This window comes from Zootoca vivipara, chromosome 8, assembly GCF_965207765.1.
Source record: "Zootoca vivipara chromosome 8, rZooViv2.hap1.1, whole genome shotgun sequence".
Taxonomy (NCBI): domain Eukaryota; kingdom Metazoa; phylum Chordata; class Lepidosauria; order Squamata; family Lacertidae; genus Zootoca; species Zootoca vivipara.
In genome coordinates, this window is record NC_142591.1 from 11,386,457 (window position 1) to 11,394,637 (window position 8,181).

The 8,181-nt window shown below is 42.5% G+C and overlaps 1 pseudogene; it reads left to right on the plus strand.

Moving 5' to 3' along the window:
• The first annotated feature begins 6,173 nt into the window (after window positions 1-6,173).
• LOC118090581 (U1 spliceosomal RNA) lies at window positions 6,174-6,314 on the plus strand (annotated as a pseudogene).
• Window positions 6,315-8,181: the final 1,867 nt, after the last annotated feature.

Consider the following 8,181-nt stretch of genomic DNA (forward strand, 5'->3'; position numbering starts at 1 on the left):
CATGGATTTGAACCACCAACCAAGAGCCCAAGAGGCTCAGTGGTTTAGACCACGGTGCCACCCGCTCCTTACAGTATCTGTACAAGTCACACTCAGTGTAGATCCACTGAATCCAATGGGCTGATACCCAGAGTATATGACATAGTTGAATTCTACCTCATGACTTTTCTGAAGGGCAGATTTCAATATCTGCCAGATGAAACAACCCCCCTCTTCCCCACACAAACTGGTTTTTTGGGGGGTGGGTTTCACTCCAGATAATTTAGGGGTGGGGTCATGGGGGGAACCCCCATTGTACGGGTGGAAGTCTTAGTTCAGAGCTTTAGCTGACGGGGTAGGCTTGGTGAATTCTACCACTAGTCATAAATAACTCGGAGAAGAGCGGGAGCACAAAATGTATTTTCAATACAAAAAAAAAAAATATTGGAAATAAGTTGCTTTCTTAGTAATGAAGACATTATGTCATTTAATTATCAAGGGTATTTTTTATATATATATGAAAAAAGATCATCACTCCCCCCCCCATCTGCTTATTTGGCTTTAAGCTGGATAGATTTAAATGCAGAAAACAGCTCAGGCCAATATGAGAAGGAAAATCCAGTGTCACATAATTAATGCAATTAACTGTTTTAATCTCATTTGTTGAAGTAATAAGAAAATTTTGTTTCAGACTCTTTCATGATTCAGATATATCAATCCTTTTGAAATGGGAGGCATTGTTGTACTTAATGGGTCCTTTTGAATCGCTCTGTCGTTTAATGTTTTATTAGTTGTACATCAAATGTGGGGGAGTTTCCCCTCATATCTTGATAATACACAAAGAAAATGTGTCATTGGGAGATAATGCACTCTTGTCCTAGGGTATACATTCTCTATCTCCTTTAAGTAGCGGGCGGCAATATATTTCGAATACTAATTATTTGAATTATTAAAATAAGAGTATTGAGATTATGGTTCCTGGTGGGTAATTTTAGCTACATCTTATTTCAAAGCAAATTAAACTATCATTCTTGAAAATACTAATCTGAAAGATGGGAAATTAATCTTTCCATCACAATACTATTTTAAGAAGAACTGGAAAGTTATTGCCATTTCTGAACCATCTGAGAGGCTTTGCAGTCATGTGCTCTGTGAACAACACAACCTTTTCTGTGGTTGAATTTTTCCTGGCATAGCACCCTCATGTGAGCTGCTCAAATCCACCCACTGTTGATCCAGCAAGGGCAATTTGTCTATAAAAAGAGACCTATGTGAATGAATTGGGCTGTTGGATGATCCTATACTGGTGCAAAAGCGAGTTGTGTGCCACTCTGGAATGTGGACCTCTGAATTAGGCCCAGTAAAAAAATTAAAAACCCAGCAAAAGCAATTTGCAAGCTGAAATCAATGGCACTTAGGTCACTCGCTCCTATGCACCATTCCTTTGTCTTTTCCAATGGGACTAACATGTTCCTAGATAAGTCATGCTAGAATTTCAACCTAAGAGTTGTATCCAAAGAAAACATCCCATTTGCTAAAGGACTTTTGCTTGCTCAATTAAACTTCCTGTCCTTCCCCTTCCCCCATGCACTCCGCAAAATCTGTTCTATGTATTCCCTCAACCAGAGCCGGATTTATTAGAAGAGAGGCCTAGGGAATCAAGTTCAGCCTTTAACCATAGCTCAGCATCCTCTGAGGTTAAACTTTGGACCTCTTGGAAGCTTGAAGGTTCCCAAACCTTCTCAGAGTTACTAAAACAGCTGTATCTGCTATGACTGTTTTAGCAAACTCTTCAGCATACCTTTTGGGTGGTTTACCCTTTGTGGCCCTTTCAGACCTGCGTACTATACACAAGTCTTCCTTGCTAGGCTTCTCTACTTTAGGAGAATGGTGGGCAAGCCTGCTGGGGTTGACAAGGCATCTGACCCTCACCTGAATCTGGTAGCTCTCCTGTAGCTGCTTCTGATTAGTAATCATTTAACTCTTGGGGGGAAATAATTAGCATCACACATCATGTGCATGGAAGTTGCTGAACCAATTACAGTGGTACCTCGGGTTAAGAACTTAATTCATTCTTAACCTGAAACTGTTCTTAACCTGAGGTAATTATCCGAGGGCCTTCTGACGGTTCTCTCGTTGCAAGAAGCCAAGTTGCAGGGAACCAGGCAGAGGGCCTTCTCGGTGGTGGCGCCTGTCCTGTGGAACGCCCTCCCATCAGATGTCAAAGAGAAAAACAGCTACCAGATTTTTAGAAGACATCTGAAGGCAGCCCTGTTTAGGGAGGCTTTTAATGTTTAACTGTTTTATTTCATTTTTCTGTTGTAAGCCGCCCAGAGTGGCTGGGGAAACCCAGCCAGATGGGCGGGGTATAAATAATAAATTATATTATTATTATTATTATTATTATTTAATTAATGAATGAAAAATATTTTTATTGTGGTCTTGCTTAAGCTTGAGACATTTAGACATTCATAACACTGTAGCATTCCTCAGCTGCACAAAGTCTGCTTTGCACAGCTGCATGTATGCAAGTTTCTTACCTTTGCGTGTTCAGACCCAGAGACCTCCCCCCTAAATAAATTCACACTTGACTCAAATTTTAGTTCTGGTTTTTGGCAGAATTTAGGCCACAACTTTATGATTACAGAAAGTGAGTGGTTGCATAGGCTCTGGTTCGACTAGCTCCCTGCACCCTTGCAGGGAGCACTGACCCAGGGCACCAGCATAGGTCAGCCAAGGGTAAACACCTGGATAGGCGGAAAGCGGGGAACAGACTATGTCTGCCACCCAGATGTCCCCCTGGACTCAGGCACGGGCACAACCTCCTCTCGGGGGTTGACCAAACCATTTGAGTCCCTGGATTCCTTTAACGGAATACCCTTCACATAGGGATGGCGAGACCGTTCTCCCATTCCTATCACCTGAACCAGTGCCTATCCGCAACCTTACAAGTTGTGATGATTTGCTATGCGGCAGGCAAAATTGAAATGGCACCAGCCAATCAGCCAAGTGGGGAAATTTCCTGCCGTGCCCCTGTCCCAGTGACAGATGACACATGACGGCATAGCAAGGTCAAACGCAAAATGCCCTAAAAGTAGGGAGAGGTGGGCAGGTGTTCTGAATGCAGGAGCCAAAAGAGGAAGCTCTGGGTCATGTGCATGGGTATATATAGGTCCCGTGATCTGTTTGTACTGTGCCCCATTGGCCAGATTGAACCCAACATCGGGGGACCTACCAATCGGGTGTTGTGGCTGACCAGTGTTATCCAACCCACAACACAGGAGGTCAGTCTCCAGGTCTCACTGCAACACATGCCCTCTTTTAGGGAGGACACGATTTGCTTCTCCCTTGCAGACAAGTCTCTTCATGTGCAAGAGAGATTTTTGTCTGGATCGCAATAGGGGAGGGGTTTAATTCCGCCTTCACACCTGCTGCACATGGAATTGAAAAGCACATTTAATTTCATGTGTAGTTTGGCCATAAGTACCCATACTTTGCTGGAACTGAATTATCTGGTCCTTCAAACATCCTTGAATATTTCAGATACAGTATGTAAGTTTCTAACTGAAGATACTTCACTTTTTGAAATGAATCAGGCTAACTAAATGCATGAATAGAAAAGAAAACCAGATAATTCTAGTACACAAAAAATAAAGGAGGAGGATAAAAAGCCCAGACTTCTAAGCAATCTTGTGAATGCTACTAATAATGCATTTTTAATACACAGAGAAATGAGTAGAGAAGTCAAAATAGCCCCTCGGGCTATTAAAAACAAATCTCAGTGCCTTTTTATCATACATACTGTAGGATTGTTGAATGCTTGTAATTAAAGCTGTCTTCATGTTTTCAGTTTTATCACCTAAAAGCCAAACAAACAAAAGGAGTCTGCATTACCATCAACTTAACCGAAGAGCAAATGTTAAATCCCATTTGAGCCTTTCTGATAATAGATATTTTCGTAACCCATATTTAAGCAGGCATGCAGTTGAGCTTTTATGGATGATGTTTAAAGTTTAATGCACAAAACACACAGCTTCTCGTTGCTACAATAATTTACACATTAGCAAGATCTACACTTGTCAGATTGCTTGGGTAATTTTATGTTGGTGGAATTGTTTCAGAAATGTCAGTGGAGAAAATGGGAGCATGGCATTGTGTCCAAAATGTATTTTGGGATGTGAAGAATTAGGCGATAAAAGCTGTTAGACTTATAATACCCTGTTCTGTATACCACAGGAACAATTGGGCGTGTGATGTGTGTGAAGTCATCATTATAAAGTATCACATGGGGGGGGGCAAACTTTTATAATTGTTTGGCATTCTGCAGAAATGCATTATTCTCAGACTAAACACATAGTTGAACTGCAATGAATTGGCAACTCTTATGTGGGTTACACGAGGGACAATTCTATAGCAAGTTCTGCTGGAATGAGCAGTTTTGAATGCAGTGGATCTTTGGCTCAGCCGGCATTAAGTCCCCAACCACAGCTCAGTCAAATATATGCTTGTTGGTGGCAAGGAGAAATGTAGGTACAAAAAGGAGAGCTCCTGGCTGCCAAAATATAAGTTTGGGGCAAGTTCTCTTTGGTGGGAGAACCACAGCAGAGATTTAAAATCACAAAATATTCAGCAAAGCAAAGCATGGAAATAGAGGCTGTTAAACCTTTAAAATAGACACGGGTGGCGCTGTGGGTTAAACCACTGAGCCTAGGGCTTTCAAAATGCTAGGTTGGCAGGAGCTAGGACTGAGCAACGGGAGCTCACCCCATCGTGGGGGTTCAAACTGCCGACCTCCTGATTACCAAGCCCTAGGCTCTGTGGTTTAGACAACAGCGCCACCAGCGTCCCACTGCATTTTTAACATGGCTGTAAAAATACACTGCAAACAATTGGAGAACTGTGGATTTGGAAGGGTGTGTGTGTTTGGCCTTGCATATTGTGAACTGAATCAAACTGCTCCACCTCTAGGACTTATTATTTATCTGCATTTTACATTTGCTCTCAGAATGGGTCTTTAACATGAATATCTACGTTCTTAGGGTTTCGGTTTTGTTTCAAACCTATTTGATGCCTTTGTGTTCTGTTTTAAATAATCCTATGTGTAATTTGCCTTGATATGGTTGTTTGGAAGGCAATTAATAAACCAATGATGATAATCATAATAATGCATCTGGGAAAAGGCTGGCTTGAAGTCCAGTTTTCTTTGTTTAGAAATCAAGTACTGGGTTCAAGTGTACATATTTGAGCTTAACTGTTTTTCTTTTACATTCCAGACATGAAAACACTTTCTGGAATCTGAAATGGATTTTCCTGTGTGCTACAATTAGTTCCAGCACATGTATTATGACTTCAGGAGATGGATTTTTCTTGCTGCCTTTTGATGAACAGCACATTATTGAGAAACTAAACAAAGTAATAAATTACATTTAGCTGGTACAGTTTTTTCTCCAGCAAAAATACATTATTTATCTCCATTTAAGAATGTTTTAAAATACAAATGAGTTTCTAAATCTTGTTTAATTACTTCTGTTTTGCAAAGAGGCCCTTCTAAAGAGAACAGCTTATTGCAAAATAGAAAAAAACAAAACAAAACACACTTTCAAGTTCATTGATTTTTTTCAATACTTGCTGCATTTAGTGTTATCTGTACATGCTAAATTAATAAATGCCTGTCCATTCATGTTCCCTAAAGAAAAATGATGGTCAGTGGGTGACATTTATATGAACTTAATAAATGCATTAATTTTGTAATCATGGAGGCTTTGCATATTGTTAAAAGGTTTTGCTTTCCAGAATATGCTGTCCCTAACCATATATTGAAAATATTCATACCTATTCCCTGGCTACAGTCTGAGGAAGTATTAGTACCACTCTGCTCTGCCTTGGTCAGACCACACCTGGAATACTGTGTCCAGTTCTGGGTGCCCCAAATTAAGAAAGACATCGACAAGTTGGAATGTGTGCAGAGGAGGGCAACCAAGATGATCAAGGGTCTGGAAACCAAGCCTTATGAGGAATGGTTGAAGGAGTTGGGCAGGTTTAGCCTGGGGAAAAAAGAGACTGAGAAGAGATATAATAGCCCTTTATATATTTAAAGATGGCTATCTCATGGATGATGGAGCAAGCTTGCTTTCTCCTGCTCTGGAGGGGAGGACTCGAACCCATGGCTTCAAACTACAAGAAAGGAGATTCTGATACTTACCTGGCAGGGGAGACACCTTGATCATGAAGGAGGTTTTCCCAGGGTGAGGCCTGACCCCTGCGATTTCCCCAAATGTGGGAAACTCGACTGCATAATTTGTGGTAGTGGGAGACTGCGTTCAGGCTTTCCCCTGATAACTGGTGTGCAAAAAAACAAACCAGAAATAAAAATACTAGAACAAATATAGCTTGTTATGTTTTTTGCAATTTTTTTTTAAAGAAAAGAAAAGAAAGGAGATTCTGACTAAACGTCAGGAAGAACTTTCTGACCGTAAGAGCTGTTTGAAAGTGGAGCGGTCTCCCTTGGGAGGTTGTGGACTCTCCTTCCTTGGAGGTTTTCAAGCAGAGGTTGGATGGCCATCTGTCATGGATGCTTTAGCTGAGATTTCATCATTGCAGCGGGTGGATCCTCGGAGTCCCCTTACAGCTCTACAATTCTATGATTCTAGAAGCAGGCCCTTGTAAGCAAACTGGCCTGCATTATCCTTTGCAATGTGTGTAGCAATCTCGTTAAAGAGCAGGAATGGGGAACTTCATACCCAGGGCCAAATGCACCCGCACAATCTTCTCTGGCTGGCCCCTAGGACTCTCTGCAAAGCCCTTCTTTGTTCTCCCCTTGAGTGTTTTGGGCCGGCTGCAACATATCCTTGAACCGTGACAATACTTCTTGTTTGCTGGATGGAGAGTTGTTGGTGAGTGTGTGCAGAAACTAGCCTACTGTACAAAAGCCAAGTTTACTTTAACCGATCTGCTTCCTTTTGCCTCTGGCCCTGACACCTCTGGCCTGTGGCTTCTGGAAGGCTGCCCAGAATTAATAAATAAATGTGGCCCTCCGGTTGGAAAAACTTCCCCGCTATTGGTGCAGAAGGACCAGTGATGAGGGCAAGTGACGTTGCACTTCTTTTTTCCTTGCTTGCTTCTTCTCCTGGTGAATTGTAACAATTAATAATTAAGGGTTTCCTGGGGAAGAAGTCTGGCATGAGCTGCTGTATTTATATATGCCGTGCTGCCTTGTGCTTGCTGTGGTGCTAGGAAGGCTGGCAGAACCAGCCTGTATTGGAGGTTCTGTATGAGTGAGGTGCATACCTGCCAAGTTGCTGTCAGAGAAATAAAGGACCGGGCCGGAAATAGCAGACCGGAAGTAGCGCTGCCGCCATCTTGGAACTGGGCTGAGCAGCATCAAAAGTCGCCTCTGAGCATGCTCTGCCCAGTTCCAAAATGGCCACCACGCCAGAATAAACCGGGGAAAAACAAAAAAATTCTGTTTTTTTCAGCTAGGAACAGCTGGAAAAACGGGGATTTCCTGGGGAAAACGGGAGACTTGGCAGCTATGGTGAGGTGCACAGGTGAGAGTGAGTGGACATGTAGCAACTTCAAATAAGGTCATTTGAGCCAGAGGAGGGTTGCAGCACCTTGTTATCCTACCATCCAACATGCCTCAGATGAAAATAGGGACATGTAGCACTCCCCCTGACAACTGACCCTCTTTGACCCCCCCATATTTTGTCCTGTCCCCCTGCAGAGTATTTCCACCACTACTGCACCAATGGGGCACAGCACCCACTCCCTCCGCCATCCTGAGAAAACCCCTTAATCCTGATCTTATTTTATTCTTTGGTAGATTTACAAATTTAGAAACCCACCTACAAATAAATTCTAGAAAGGGGCAATATTAGACACAGGACAAGCAGTGGCTCCTCGTCCTCCCTGAGTTTGGCGAAGCTGGCAGTGGAAATAGGGACATTCCAAGATCAAATCAGAAGCCAGGATGGCTTTCGTCATTCCGGGACTGTCCCGGGAAAATAGAGACACTTAATTGGAGGGTATGTGTTATGCGCAGCAACCCAAGGCGGTTTCAGTGAAAGCAAGGGCCTAACACTGAATAACTTTTCATCGCATATCTAGAAAGCAGCCTGGCCAGTCACCATGCTGCCTGGATATCCGCAGATACTTGTTTTACATTCTGAGCAAGAAAACAACTTCCTGGAGACACTGTGCTCA